The sequence below is a fragment of the Manacus candei genome, unplaced genomic scaffold, assembly GCF_025592945.1.
Source record: "Manacus candei isolate 608988 ecotype Guabito, Panama unplaced genomic scaffold, ASM2559294v1 h1tg000052l, whole genome shotgun sequence".
NCBI classification, from domain to species: Eukaryota; Metazoa; Chordata; class Aves; order Passeriformes; family Pipridae; genus Manacus; species Manacus candei.
The window spans coordinates 2,962,118-2,978,505 of NW_026138100.1; the positions used below are offsets into that span (position 1 = coordinate 2,962,118).

General features: G+C 38.1%; 1 long non-coding RNA gene across 2 annotated transcripts; it reads right to left on the reverse strand.

Moving 5' to 3' along the window:
* Positions 1-6,786: 6,786 nt before the first annotated feature.
* On the reverse strand, positions 6,787-16,345 carry LOC127477398 (uncharacterized). 2 transcript variants are annotated; one of them, XR_007906938.1, is made up of 3 exons: positions 16,245-16,345; positions 12,882-12,938; positions 6,787-6,907 (listed from the first exon to the last, which is right to left on the reverse strand). It is a non-coding gene; the product is annotated as an uncharacterized LOC127477398 (long non-coding RNA). The 2 variants fall into 2 exon arrangements; XR_007906937.1 differs by lacking the exon at positions 16,245-16,345 and adding an exon at positions 15,863-16,159.
* Between the last annotated feature and the right edge of the window lie 43 nt (positions 16,346-16,388).

Consider the following 16,388-nt stretch of genomic DNA (forward strand, 5'->3'; position numbering starts at 1 on the left):
ACAGAAGTCATTACTGTCAAAAAATTGAATTAAATGAGACTTTGTGAGCAAAGATAAGGATGCATGCGCAAGGCCAAGTTAACACACAGTAGCTGTAGTGTGGATGCACACAGGAAATTTGCAGGTACCTATCTTCTTTAGATCTCACACACACACAATTCCCTCTTTCTGTAACAAGCATGATGTATTTATTCTCATGTTTCTAGGAATTCATCAGGGTTAAAAAAATTAAAGGCAAACTTTGAATTCAAAAGGTCGCAGGCACATAATCAACCTGCAACACATCACACTCATTAATTATACATTACTATACAATTACATTACATTTAGATAAAAATGTTTAGATTGAAGAATGTCTGCATTTGTTCATTAATATTATTAAAATATCCATGCAATTTTCTGAGTTTGCGTGCTGCTAAGAAAATTCAGAGGGCTATGCAGAATGCATACCAATGCAGTTAGCCATTTAAGATCACTCTTTTTAGATTCCTTACCATGCTGGCAAGAGGAAGATAGTTAAGAGACACAGTTGGACAACTTTGAATGCAATATCAAAGGTTTGAGGCTGAAACAAACAAATGTATGCTGTGATACTGGTCAACACAGAAGTTACTTAAAATATAAATCGTGCAGAGAACAGATAGATTTGACTGAACTGGACCTTGTGTAATACAAACGTGCCCAAGTACAATTTCACTGACAGGAATGTACATCAACTATTTAATTATGTGGTTGGCATTACAAAGATGTATCAATAGTAGGAGTCATCAAGCATAATCACAAATGCTGGCTGCCCTATATCTATTTGAGCACATACATCATCCTTCTACAGCATTGTGCATTCATAAAGGAGCCTGAAAACACTTTAAAAATGGTCTGATGCTGAGAAGTGAACTGAAAGAGCTTTTAGTGAAACCAAAAGAAACTATCTGCTTGGCATTCTGCAGAATCAGACCTTTGTAGTCCAGAAAACAAAATTAACCAGAGTTTTTGCCAAAATGAGGACAGTAGAATTTGGCTCAATTAGACAATATCAGTGCAGATATTGAACTGAACTTTAAAAGAAAAAAAATTACTTCAAACTGTCTGACTTGTTTATAATGAAATAGCCAGTGCTTTACTACAGGCAATTGTCTTATTGCTATACATGTAGATATCATGAATAATAAAGTTTGTAAGTGGGGATACACCTTTTTGGGGATGGATGCAACTATATGCACATATATAATATATATAATATATATTATATTAATAATGTTACTATAACAGGATCCAGTTCAGCAGAGCGTTTTTCATTATGCTTAGTTGAAAACATATGGGGGGTTTGTTTCAAGGGGTTAGACACATGCTCAAGGCTGTATCTTGAGAGCTTTGTTCAAGTGAGACACAAAATGCCTCCACAGGGAAGTTTCTGCTAAATTAGAAGAGACTTTTGTCTCCAGAGAGTGCTGGACCTTGGAAATTAGTGACACTGAAGAAGAAATTGAGGCTTTACTAGACAAATATCACACACACTTGGTAAAATAATGTGGCAAAAGAGCTAATTGTTCCTTTGTAGATGAGAGAGAGGAGACTACTACTGGTATATTGCAAATTGTTCTGTTGAACATCTTCAGATTTTAAGAAATTAGGGTAGAGAAGAGAGTCACAAAAGTATTCAAGGACTTCAGAAAATACCTTGCAATTAGAGGGCTCAATCAGTTTAGCACATCAAAAATATTTTAAGAGATTACTCTGTAAAAGCCATACAAGTACCTTTATGTGGAGAAAATCTAGGCCTGAGTGCTACTGTGGAAGATCCATCCTAACCAGACACAAGTATGTCTCAGTTAAGTAGAAGTACAGCTCGGTAACTGGGTTCAAATCACTGGCTGCTGCTATTTAAGAATCAGGGGTAAAAGGTGTAGTGGTCCCTTTGGGGTTCAAAATGCTTTGAATGTATGTTTTCTCATAATATCCTTGTCAAGTGGAAAATTTATTACTTCCAGTCTTAGATGGGAAATTGAGACATAGAAATGCTAAGTGATTTGCCCCAAGCTCTCAAAAGAAAGGTAAAACAAGGATTAAACCACAGCCTTTCAGGACCAAGACTGTTGCTTGAACTGTGACAGCAATCTTCATCTCCCATAAACTGTATTACATTTATTTGACATGACCCTTAAAAATATCTATGAGCTTTCTGACCAAACATAAAACTGAATTGAATTATTTTCTATCTTAATGGCAATGGTTAATATTGTTATTGGGCAGCATGGTTTGAAAGGCAAGTATTTTGATTCCCAGGACAAGTATGATACATACTTGCTTACTCCTACAATTCTATCTATGAGATAAAGTATTCACAGGAAAAGTAGATCCTCTGTCAGAAAACAAGTGATTTTTGTGATAAAATAGGAGGTTTAAAACAAACAAAAATAATATTTATCAGAAAAGAAACAATATTTGGGTTTTTTTACTAAGAAATATTATCCAATATCTGAACATAGATTTTGATGTTGGACTCAAGTCTGATCCTACTCTCAACAAAAAACACAGGAAAATGCTTGTTGCTTCACATAGTAACAGGATCCAGCTAAATACCAGACAGCACAGCATTGTGCTGTCAGGAAAGCCAAGATTTCATTTTCATGTAGGACAGATCAGAATACTTTCAAGTGTATTAAAGCCCCTCTTTAAACATTTCATGTAAAGAATATACAATAAAAATAATAAGGCTAGGTAAATACGTAACATTCTGCTTCAGTTTCCTGGGATACACTCATTCCCTTTATAACCATTTGAGGCCATACCTCATTTGTTTGCTTTTTGATTTCTGCCACTTGCTTGTGCTTAGAGGATTTTCTAAGATTGCAAAGGGGGACCTGGTTATTTCTTATGTCTATCCTCCATTAACAGCTTAAAATAAATTCTAACATAACCAGATATGAAGTCTTCATCGTGACTCTTTATCACCTCACTTATTGGCTCCATAGTCATCCAGACTAATGGTATTTGGTTATTTCCCAGCTTAAAGGTACATTAAAGCTGTGTCTGCAATAATACTGTTTACAAGAGTAAATTCATTCCTTCTCATTCTATTCACTAGGATTTTCTATTAAATTAATGCTATGGGAGGAAAGATTTAGAACACTTCACATCCTGCAGAAGTAATCAGAAAACATTTATGAACATTTGCAGTTGTGATGGGAGGAATAGAACAGAAGGCATTTTATTATGCTGATTTTATCCTATTTCTTTTGATTGGTGTTAACTAGTGTACAAAGATCCAAGGCTCATTGGAGAAAAGGGATCTGTGCATTTTCCAAATTTCCTGTTAATAAAATAAATTTGAGGGGGGAAAATGTAATTTATACCTTACTGTGTAAGTTCAACTCCACTAGCTGCCAACACCACAAAGCACTGGGGCATACTGTTAAGATGACGAATGAAAACTACTCTAAAAGACAATATCAATCTAGAAATTCAGTCATTGAAAGCCTGCTTCATGAACTGAAGCTAATTAATGCTCTCATGTAGGGTTGAACCCAAACCATCAGAATTACAGCAGCTCCACAGCTGAATTACTTTTTTAGTATGCTGCCACTTAAAATTCCACCCAGTCACTTTAAAAGGATGGAGCACATGATTAAATTGTGCTACAGGAAGGGAAAAGATGGACAATTAAAGTGAAAATCTCCTAAACCCCAAAGATTATCTAAGACATTTAAATACAGAATGACTTTGTATTGCAAAAAAGCTTTCTGAAGAAAACATCTTTTCATTATCTGCACAGACTTACTCCTTGTACAGCTCTGTTTAGAAGCTCTAGAAAAGGTACTTTTGACAGCTCAGTCTTACATAGGTGCTTCAGTAAAGGACTTGGATATCCTAGTATCAAAGCATAATGATGATGCTGACAGTATGAACTATGCAATTTTTTAAAATAGAATAATATTCATGTGCAGATGTCTGGAAGAATATAAATACGAAAATATGAAAATAAAAACCAAGGGTAGACTGAGCAGATCCCTTTACCTTAGGAATAGGAAAAAACACAGATCATTCTTGATGCCTTAGGATTTTTAGCTTTTTGTAGATTTTTTAATATAGCTGTGTAGTTTCTTACACTTTAGAAAAGCAGTTGACATTTATCAAACATATTCTCACACTTCATATTGAATTTTCTAAATTCTCTAAGCTTGTTTAGGTTCTTTTTCAAGGAAGGTCTCTTGCAAACACATCCTGTTTAAGAACATATGCACCCTAAGCTGGAACAACAAGATATCACCGACAAGATTGTAGCCAAAATAGCCTTAGAGGCCCAGAACCTTAGAGAAGCTCCAGAGATAATGTGTGCCGGAAGGAGGAGGAGGAAGATGAGGAAGAAAGGGGTCTTGCGACCTCTGACTCAATTCCAAGGAGGGGTGCCGGGGGGGCAATTCCAGGGCGGATCTAGGGGCGGATAGTTCTCATATTGGATGGATAGCACTATAAAATTGTAGAACCCTTGGACACAGGCACACGCCTTTGTACTCCTTGTGCCAGAAGGCCTTCATTAAAGACCTGCTCTCTACCTCATCTATACTAATACTTCCTGGTGAGTCTTCTTCTCCCAATTTTCAGGCATCATTCTTAAGAAGGGTATGAATCTATAATATTTGCAAGTTATTTTCACATTTTGCAAAATGACTTTAACTGAGACACTGTCCATGACAATGCTTTCAAGCCCTTCTTATTCATTTGCATTCCTCGATGCTCTTGTTTGGATAGTGTGCTTTCTGAAATAGACAACATTTCCATGTGTGTTTAGGCTGGGAGAAGACAGTCAGATGAATATGACTATAAAACCACATCTGCTAATGTCTTTAAATGATGATACAGCTGCTGAAAATCATAACATTTAGTTGTCTAGGTTATCAACTACATCGAAATTATATTTACAACTGGATTTTTCATCAAATACATGGGATTATCAAAGGTAACATTTCAAAAGGAATTGAATTACGAGACTAAATCACATTGACTTTCGATGCAATGCAGGCATCTATATGACTTAAATATGTGACATATATAGATTAGTATTTTCAATACTAAGCCGTGTCAAAGGCATGAGGCCTTCCACTGTGTTGGGAACCAGCACATTGTAATTGGGAAGAAGCCAAGGGAAAGGAAGGGGAAGAGAAAGAGAAACAGGGGGCACAGCATTTGTAGAGACTATTGTTTATGGAAGTGTGGTTCTCCTTTCTGTCTCCTTCTCATGCTGCCTTGAAGGAGGATTATTGTCTTCTTCTGCCTGGTGTTCGCTTTTGTTGTGACATGCACACTGAGCCAGCTTACAAGACTCAAACCAGCATCGTTTTGTCAATCCTCTGTCATAGTCCAAAGATATGAAAATCTTCCCAAAGTGGAGCAAACATGGGCAACAAGGTCTTGGTCAGTGGCAGAATGGGTGACAGGGCAACAAGAACTGCAGAAGGCTGTTCTATTGCAGGTGGAGGCCTAGCAATAAGTCTTTTTCAGATGTGTCACATAAGGAGAGGGAATATTAGCATGGTGACAGCTCCTTCACAGATGTTTCATAATGATCTCTGAGGCCCATAAATGTCCTGGATATGAATAGGTTGTCTTTATGTGACTGGCATGGTGTGTGCCACCGGGCATAGACCTTCCATCCCTGACTATAGCAAAGTGACTGAAGATGCCTACTGATGATGATTTAGGCATGATGATGATGTTCTTTTCAGACTCATATCCAGGACAAAATCCCTGCAGCTCAGGAGTTCTTCTCACTCAGAAGCATATTAATCTGATGAATCAGTGATTTTGAAATAGCCATACAAAGAAAAGTTTCACTTCCAGCAATGTCTCTAGTTCTGAGAAAATTATATAACATGTAGAAAACTGATAGGAATTTTGACTTGCGCTTTAAGACAAGCAAAGGAATCAAAAGCCTAAGATCTTGAGCTGCTAAGTTTGTCAGCTACTCCTGAACTTCTAGTCTGTCCCTCCTTCGGAGCATGGTCTAGTTTTCTCTGTCCACACACAGTCACGGTATCATGGTACCAGGGAATCATGGTAGATAAGTGATTTAGGACAGGTGAATACCTCAGAAGAAATGAGAGGTCCTTAACTGATTTCACTGTGAGCAGTCAAAAACCCAATCTATTGTTCTCTCATGTTGAATACCCATAAGTATATCTCAAAGGTTGCTGGAGAGCTTATAGAACTACAGTGGAAGTAGACAGGTAGCAGATAACTCAAAGCTCCCAAAGCTGAGTAATAGACCCAATGTTTATGGGATGCAGCAGTAGACCCCACCATGTGGGTAGTGGGACCTGCATGAGACACTGATACTGAAGAGACACCTCAGGACTTCCAAATATCAAATCTTGATTCCCTTTAAGACAAATCATTCAATTGCAATAGGATTTGGGACAGCATTAGGAAGAGCAGGTTGAGGGAGGTGATCCCTTCTACTCAGAGCTGGTGAGACACATGTGGAGTAGTGGGTCCAGTGTTGGGCTACCCAGAATAAGAAAGATATGGACTTACCAGCATGAATCCAACAAAGGACCACTGAAACAATTATGGGTCCAGAGCATCTTTTACGAGTGAGCAGGCTGAAAGAGCCTGGAGAAGAGAAGGCTCAGAGGGATCTTATCAGTGTGTCTTAACTCTCATCTACCTGATGAGAGAAAATAAAGAAAAAGAGATCCAGACTCTTCTCAGTGGTTCCTAGTGATAGGACAAGAGGAAATGGGCACAAACTGAAACACGTCTAGATTATCTCAAAAGCTTCCTTCCAATCTTAACAATTCTGTGACACTTTAAAGACATTGCTGTACTTCCTGTTCGCAATTTTACAAGTCTCAGGGCCATCTATGTAATTTTCTGCTTTTTCATAAGGTAGCACTGGGGAATGTTGAACCTGCAGAGAAAAAAATAGGGACCAGAAGTAAAAATGTGATCTGATTTAAACTCAGTTTGAAGAAGTTGTAGAGTTGGATCCTTTGCCAGTATTCTCAATAGGGGTATAATTCAGTGTTGAGTGGTATTTGCCAAAAAGATGATCAGGTTTTGCTTTCTGATGAAAACCAACATCCAAGTGTCAGTAACTGTCATGTCTCATTTGAGATACTAAGGTCACTGTAGAAGCCGAAAATGTCATTTGTTTGGTGGGGAAATGGGGCTGTGATACTCTACTGCAATTTTGGAAAACAAGGAAGATTTGTTAAATTCAAGGTTGCACTGCTGAAACTAACCTTAGCAATTCAAATATGGGTCTTGGCAGAGGATCTACATGACTCGTCAGAGAAAACCTACCATAGATCTCAAAGAGGAAGCTACATGACTGGTTAAGATGTTGTCAGATGTGTTTATAATCAGGTCAGCTGAGTGCCTTTCTAACAATATGAAATCACTACGTAAGTGTAAGAGAACACTTTGTGAGGGGGTTATCAAAGACAACCAAGAAATACATGCAGAATATAGTTCATTTAAGATCTCTGAAAAGTACCAGCTTGTAGTATCTGCATTTTGTATTGATAACTAGAAGGGTACCGAAAACCAATTCGACCCACTCTGATGCTTTGAACTGATAAAATGCAAGAGACTTGGAGAATAGCCATTGAAAAAACAACCTTGAGTTAATGAAGGGATATTGGCAAGCTCCGTTATTCCTGAAAACCAAGAGTTACATTAACTGCCTTTCTAGTTCCTATATCTGTTGTACGTGTTCCATGTCCTGCTGCTAGGACTAGCTGGAACTTGTGGATGACGTACTTTGATACTATGGATATCCAGACATACATCTTGATATACGATCTTGCAAACTGAGTCTTTGCACAGAAATCTCCTCAAGTCTCTAAGGACTTTTTCTCCAGCGGTGTCACATAATTGACTGCAGGCTTCAGTAGTATCTAAAAAGGTATTTAGACCCTGTGCAGCCTAGTTACTGTGGGTTTAATCAAAGGAAGTCTCCATTTCTCTCACATCAAATATAAGCCACTTCTCTTCACCCAAAGTCTCCCAATGTCCTATTTCCAGTCTTATTATGATCTCTTGTGCACTACTGTGACGCTACAAGTCAGTGAGCTACTTACCCAGGTAAAGCCATGCTTGGATTCCTGCTGATTTTAATTCCCATTTAAGGCCTTTTATTTGACACAGAAACAAAGCTTCCAAGGTACTTAGAACAATAAACCTTCAGTCTTGGCTGGATCTTCTCTAATACTCAGCTATCCTAGATCATAGCCAGATCCAAGCTTTCATATCCTCCTCTTTTACAGCTTCAATTCTAGCAGACTCCTCCTGTCCTTCAAATATTTTCCTAAATTCTTTCTGCTATCAAGTATATGGAGTCTTTCACAAGTGCTTTCTAATCCCAGTCTCACTTCACTCTTAGCAGAGTGGGGAGCAAGATGTAAAACTTCCTGTGTGTAACTCTGTGCCCAGAATGAAGCCTGGGGTGGCATGGTCTGGACAAAAACCTCCTTAAAATGTTCTTCCTGCGCATTCCCAGCGCGGGATTTTTCTGTTCACTGCCAATAGTATTATCACTGTGCTCACAACTACTCATATAATCAGATTATCATTATCATCTTGGATCTCTAATTGGGCCTCATTCCTGCTACACATTCTCAACATTTGTCTTGTAGATCTTTTCTGCACAACACCTGTAAGTAACTTCTTAATGTAGTTAAAAATCTCATCCAATTCTCAACTCTTATTATCTTGGATAATGAAACAACCCTCTCTCCAGCCTTTATAAATGCTTCCTTGTCCCACCTGTCATATCCATCCTTCATCACGTATCTACCTACCTTTTGCTTTGGCCTGATCCCTCCTCTCTTTATATCTTCCGCTTCTTCACCTTTTATATTGTAACATATGTCACATACTCTCACATTCACTTGCCTCTATACAAGGTTTCTGAGCCTGCTTCCTGGAAACTTATTGTCAAGAGGCCATGGTTCATGAGAGCAGCTCGTGTTTCAAAGAAGCACCTTGATGTTTTTTCCCCTCCACCTTTCCCGTAAACATCTGCAAAGTTCCCCCACTGTACTCTTTAGAGTACTCTTTGTGATTCTGTGGGAAAAACGCTGCCTTGCTGAGACCACAGCTTGTTATGCTTACCACTACTAACTCAGTGCCTCCTTATTCTCTTAATCTGTCAGCATCTGCTTTTACCTATTCTTTTCAACTCATATGGCAAGGTTTTCCTGACAGAGGTCATATCTTCTGCTGTGCTAGTACAATTTCTGACATGCTAAAATTCTGCTGGGGGCCTCTGGGTGTAACTACAATTAAAAAAATCCATTATAAGCTTTGAATACAACATCGAATAGTATCTATTTAATACAGAGGGTTAGACAGGCACATTCATTAGCGGTCCAAGCAGAGGCATGATTCCGAATTAACTTCAAACGAGAATTTTGCAAGTGAAGAGCCAGAAAGAAATCAGTCTTTCCCCCATCCACCTCCATTTTCAGATCACAGCATGACAGAATGTATCTGGAATGAGCAGGTCACTGTCGCATTTTCTAAGATGTTAGAATATGTTGGTTTAAAATCAAATCAAACTAAAAAGACATAAAAGAATTAAAAAGCATTCCCACCTTTTAGAAATCAGCACAGTCAGCACAACTTTAACAGAACTGCAGCATTTTATGCCAGATAAAGTCTCAGAACAATATATTTAGAAAAACTCACACTGTTGATTAGGGGAGCTATCTCTTAGTGATGATTTTTGATTTGTCTTTAACACTTCTCTTAGTCTGGACAGAGAAATTATTCCAGTTAGCTTTACTCTCCCATACTCAATACTACAACAGTGGTGGTTGTTTGTCCCCTTAGAAATGCACAGTCAGAATGCTGTGGCAGTTACGGCACCCTAATGATAGAAATATGTCATGGTTCAAACAGAAAATACAAATTCTGATATCACCTTCTTAGGAGCTCCCAAAAAGCAGAGCAACCATGATTATCAACCTACCCTTTCATGTGGTATATTCAGCAAACCTGAATCTCCAGGTTTTACTGCTCGGATTTTGTTTGCTGAATCTTCCTTTCTTGTTTACTGCAAGCATCTAGCATTAACCTTCTGCTTTTTATTTCTGCTAGGCGGACTATACGGCATTCATATTCTGGCAGCCTGATTCGACATAAGGACATCCAGTGGAGTCAGTAAACTTTTTGGTCCTTGCTAAAGATATGGCAGTTCACTTGTCGTGGAACAAGAGTGGCACCCAGTGGCCAGAAAGCTTGGTTCAAAATTCATGTCCTGAAGTTTCTGCTTTCTGCATTTTATAAATCCCTTTTTTTGAAGACAGAAATCCTTTCATGCTCAAGCTCCCAGACCCCATTCCCACCTCTGGACTTGAAAGACAAAAACTAGAGAGCTGAAGCTAAAAGGTTTTCTCTCTGTACTCTTTTTGAGTGTCACGTTTTCTGAGAGCATAAAGAATCCACCACAGGCATTAGGCATTTATAAAGGGTATTGCTTATTTCTGAGGTATCAGATAGCAACGGACAAACATGGAAGAAGAGGAGTTCAAGGACCTCATCTAACTCTAACACGTTGTCCAGAAGACCTGATGAGGTAAACATATATTTTTAAACTGCCATGCCAAAAAATGTGGCAGCAGGAAAGGAAAACCCAGGGACAGAGCCTGCTTTGTGATCTCCCCTCATGGAGAGGGCTCTGTAACGCTCCCAACCCACGGGTGGGTTTTACCAGTTCAAATTATTGGAATGGAGGCATAGATGGTGACATGGTGTGGCAATGAACACCGTTACCTGTGTGACAGAACACATCTCGTGCTTCTCAGAGACTTAAGTAATTCTGTATTCATTTTTCATGATAACACAATCAGAGTACAAAAGTCTGCATTTCAGTTATGAAGTATGTTGTACTTTTAATGAATTTCTTTGTGGGTGCTGTTGCAAGTGAGAAAGCTTTTACTCTCCGTTTCTTTCTTTAACTTGGGAATACTTAATGCTTAAAACTGGAACATCAGTTCTGAAAACCTTCCATCAGAAAGCCGAAGACACAAACTCTCAAGGGAACATTCTCCAATATGGAGACTTGGGTGTTGTTGGGTGAGCAAGACCAAGCTCACTATAAAACCAATGTTTCAAAATGGTCTAAAATTCCCAATGATAAATGGGTGATAATAGTACAGCTGCTTGCAGAGCTATGTCTGGATTTTCGTTTTTAGACCCTACTTGCAGTGTGAAAATCCCCATTTCTACAGAGGCCAGCAGACAGTGTGAGAGTAGTCTTGATTCTCCTCATTCCTGGCATTCCTCAAATTTTAACCCAAAATTTGCATTAACTGGTATTTCTTCTAAATGGTCTAGCACCTAAAATAGTATGATCAAGTGAAAGTCAAAACTATTAACTAAAAATAAACTAACTAGTGTGGATGGCTACAGCTAGAGCTTTACAATGTGACTTGAGTTGATTAAGGGGCTCACAAATAAAAAGGCACATCAGAAGATTTGAGCATTAAAAGAAATTCTAATGTTTTAAAACAAATATAATGATTTTTAGGCATCTGCTATGGCAATACTGAAAGTCATGGATCTTTGTACTTCCTGAGATATGTTAGTAAAGACCTCAGCAGTCTAGTCAGAAATTTCTGCCAGATTTTTTGATAATGCAGTCTTTGTTCTTTGAGTGTTTAGTTTTTGCTACATGACATTATTGAAATGGTAACAAGAAAACTACTGCTCTTGATCCAAATGTGGCCTGATGGATCCCTAGTGGTAGACTGACAAAAGTAGGAAGATTTCCCCCATAGCTGGATTGTTTGGCTCTATGGGAAGAAATGGCTGTAGTAATAGTCAGGTTTATTTCACATTCAGTGTAAACATTGCAGTGAGCAAAACATTTATTTCAAAACAGGGACTCTAAAATGCATTGTCTACATCATCAAAGAGAAAGAAACCATCTTACAGATCCTTTACAGAGTTAATATTGAAGAGGTTTCATAACAGTTTTGCACTTTTTTGCAGTGCTTTCTAAAATTACTGTGACTATGCAAATGTACATCTCTCTGCTGTTATATTACCTAAACTTCTTCCCATTTGCTAATTTATTTTCTTCAGCATTTTATTTGGTCACAGAAGTTTTCTTGAGGGAGGGCAGTCACTGTGTTGTTTGTACAGTGCCTGGTGCAATGGGATCCTAACATCTATTTAGGATCCTTATGAGGTAGTGTTATAGAAATAATAAACATCTTATTTTAACAAACAATAGAAAACAGTGTCTTTGAGAGCAAGCTGAAGAATAGAGGCCTTGTGGTATTAGATGTTGTTTTCCAGCATGTGGAAAATACAAGATTTTCTGCATCTAACCTCCTTTAGGTGTTAAATTTCCTTATCATTTTACAATGCAATCTGGACATTTACAACTTGTCATCTTATTTACCTTAATTTGATGAAAATAATTGTCAAACAGATTTTTCTGTGTCAGAATTGAGTAGAGTATGGCATTTCAAAAGCATGGTGTGAATCCTGTTTTCTACAACATGATGCTGTAACATAAAACTAGTTACAATACTCCCAAGCAACAAAAATCATTTTAGATCAGTAATACTGTACTTGCTCTTAGAGGGAGCTACTTTTAAGTTGTAAAAACCTGAACATAGAACGGAAAAGAATTAGTATCCATTAATGAGCTCAGCAAGTCTATAATTTCCCACTGGTGAACATGCTTTGTTATCATTAAGGACATAACTTTGGTTTCAACCCTTGCAAAGCTGGCAGGTGAACCTGAACCAAAGCTGTAGTCAAGAAAAGAACAGTAAGAAATCCCATAATGGTATCTCTGCACAATGATCTCAGAACCTGACCCTGCGCTTCTTCAGATGCCCAGTTTATCTTTCCCTGGCATCTACCTGATATGTGGAATATATGCTGAATGCTTCATTGTCTTCAAAATTAGCAGGCTCTGTCTGTAAGGTCAAGACATAATTGAATAATGAAATAAGTCAGATGGTGGATTGCTGCTATTCTCAAAACAAAGTATTTCTCCAGGATTCCAAAATTCTGTATTATTTTGTTTATGATTTTGTCACTCCTCTCACCTCAGAGGAATGAAAGAAAATAGATTAAGAATGTCTTTAATAGATTCTTGGTTTGAGCTCCAGTATGAAAATGCAATTGCCCAAAGTCTAACTTGAGAGGTCGTGGAAGTTTTACTATTGCTATTTATGGTAGTGCTCTTCATATTGCAGCCTCTTTCTACGTATTTAAGGACTCTCCTGACTGTGGTGCTCATAACCCTTTGTTGTTGTTACACAAGTACCTTTGTGGTAAGTAATCAGAAATACCTGGAAGGGGCAACACTAACACATCAAGAGAGAAAGAGACTGAAAGAGTCACAGGGTGGGTGTCAGGCATTCACAGGAATGGAAAAATTCCTTCCAGTTTCTTTCTCTCACATCTTTTCTGTGAACTTTGTTAGGATCATAAGAAGGAAGTGCTCTTTCTGCAGACACTACCTAACTTGCAAAGGCATGAAAGGGCTGGAATAAGTAGAACAAACAGAAAAAAGTGAGGAAGGCTCACTTTTCCTTTTGCATAATATGCAAGACTTAGTTGGAGACATCTTCTAGAAACGACCAGTTAATGCAATGAGTTAAGGCTTTACTCATACCCTTTTTTTTGTGAGTTTTGGGGGGCCATCTTCACGCTCAAACCCATACACTACTACCCTCATAGCAACTTTAGGAGTCTGAAAACATTTTAGCAATAAAGTGGAAGCAATTTTAGCAAGTGGTTTTTCTATCAAATATTTTCTACGAGTAAACCTATTAGCACAGATTACTGTATTACATTCAACTATTTCAGTATAAATCTATTATAGCTTGTTATTATTACAGTAAGAGTCACAGCCACATGAAATACCTGCAAACTTAGGCATGTGCATCTAATCAAGAAAAAGTGTGTACTTTAACCATGACAGAACAATATTTGTATAGAAAGTATACTCTACACTGAGTAGATTTGAGGTTGTGAGACTAAAAAGCTCAGCTTTGGTGATAATCAAGTATGAAATGCATTATTAAAACAATGCTCTGACATGACATTTTTTAAGAACGGAAAAACTTTTAAATTGGTATCTTTTTTTGCTTGAGAGTTAAAATAGCCTGAATGTCTCAGCTGGTCATAAAGCTGATTGATCCCATGTCATTTTCCTACTTGTTGCTCCTGAGACACAGCCCATATTCCTTCAAATGTCTTCAGATTTTAAGTAGAAAAAAAATCATCATTATATTAATTTCTTGCAAAACCCTTTCGGAATTGAGCTACTATCTTTGGGCTAGTAAAAAATATCACTTGAAATCCCACACTTTCACCGACAGGTGGAGCTTACATTTTATATTTAATTTATAATGACTTTACACTCAAAAAATATATATTGAACCCAATACTTTATATCTCACAAACTCAAAACTCCAGTGTTTCAGATAAGACTAGGACCATGAGATTTTTATCCCAATATTCCACTGTATGCAAACGATAAACCCTAGGCCAAATCCTTTTCTTGCTGATATCAATTGCAAAGTTCTCTGTATTTTTAATGACTGTGTAATTAGGTCCATTTTCATTTTTTTGTAAATGTGGCCCCTTCTCACTATATTCCTATTGACTCCGCCTGCTCCCTGGTGTTCACACACATAATATTTATCTTCCGTGCATAGGTTTCAACTGCAAGAAACTTGATTGATCTCAGAACACGACTGAACCTGCATCTATAAAGAAATATTGATGTGGATATTGTGTATCAGCCCCCTTACACTTACTTCTTCCAGGGACAACACTAACATACATTGCAGCATCTGCTGTTATTATTTAACTAGAACAGTCTATTGATGGCAGAAGCTTTGTCTAATGCAGAAAGCTCTTTAGAATTACATCCATTATTTCTCCTGACTGAGAAATTACGTTTTGCAAATCCTTTAATGTGTTTATTTCTTTATATCTACCTAACAATATCTTTTTTTATTTCTGTCTCTTTAGTAACATTCTAGCTTTCTGGAAATATCTTAGCATTCAGTTGCATTGTCATAATAGCATGGAATGATACAGGCAAAATGAAAAAGAACTTCAAAATCCAATACTTGTTTAAAAGTGCTGTTCAGAAGGGAACTTCCTTAATCCACTGTGACAAAAGATATTGCAGAAATACTCTGCCAAAACGGCTTTTGCTGCTACCAGTGTATTTCAGGATGAACAAAACTGGAAAATGTCTTAAGAATATATCCACAGATATAGATATACATGCACATACATATAAGTACATGCACCTCTGTGTTGGCACAGTATATTGTAGCTAAAATTCTGCTGCAACATGCAATTGCTCAATTATATAATTTATTACTCTTAAGAACACTGCTAATTTTCTACTCTGATTAAGATGTGTATTGTATGACTCCAATTGTAAACTTCAGATATACAAAAACATAGAAGCAAATGAACTACAGGTTCTGATCACACTCTAGAATTAATCTCGATGCATGGAAATGAGCAGACAGTTGTGCAGTATTCAGACTAGCTGAAAAATAGCCTAAATATTGGTTCACTCAGATTAAAAAACCAAACTAAAACAAAATAAAGCTCCATTGTAAATACAGAAGACCAATTAAATTACAGACCAATCTGTAAATGTGAACCTGAATTTCCATTCGACTTCCATGGTTTTTGGAAAGCATCCTTTCCATACCCTTATGCCTGCTCCTGGAGCCTGCAGGTGAAAGGTTACCTGTACGCTAGAGTGTCAGACAAACCTCTCTGCCACAGAAATGGATAAACTACATTCTAATGCACAGTAATGAGAGAAAACAGTATTTGGTTTTTTATTGCCTAGAATCACCTTTGTTGTGGTATCACACTGGCACACACGGAGACAGTGCTATTTGGTGTCTATCCCTGCCAGCAGGGCCTAAGGTTTCAATGGGGCCTTCCATCAGCCTTAAGTCATAGTCTTCAGCTGTGCCAGGGGAGGTTCAAGTCAGACATTAGGAATGATTCCTTCACAGAAAGAGTGATTACACATTAAAATGGACTGCCCAAGAAGGTGATGGAGTCACTGCCCCTGGAAGTGTTTTAAGGAAAGACGGATTTTCTGTTTGACAAGGTGCTTCTGTCATAAGGTTGGACTCGATGATCTCAGAGGTCTTTTCCAACCCAATTGTTTCCGTGATTCCCTCCGAGGCCTCCTCCCTGAAAGGGAAAGCTTTCTGGAAGGTTTTTACTGTGGGCACAGCAGGGCCCAGGCTGGCACAGGCGCCCTCTCATTACTGGGAGCCGCAAACAGTTCCCGCCTGCCCCAGCCCGGCCCGAGCACCGCCCCCGCCACAGCTCCGGCGCCCACCGCGCATGAGCACGCCCGCCGCAGG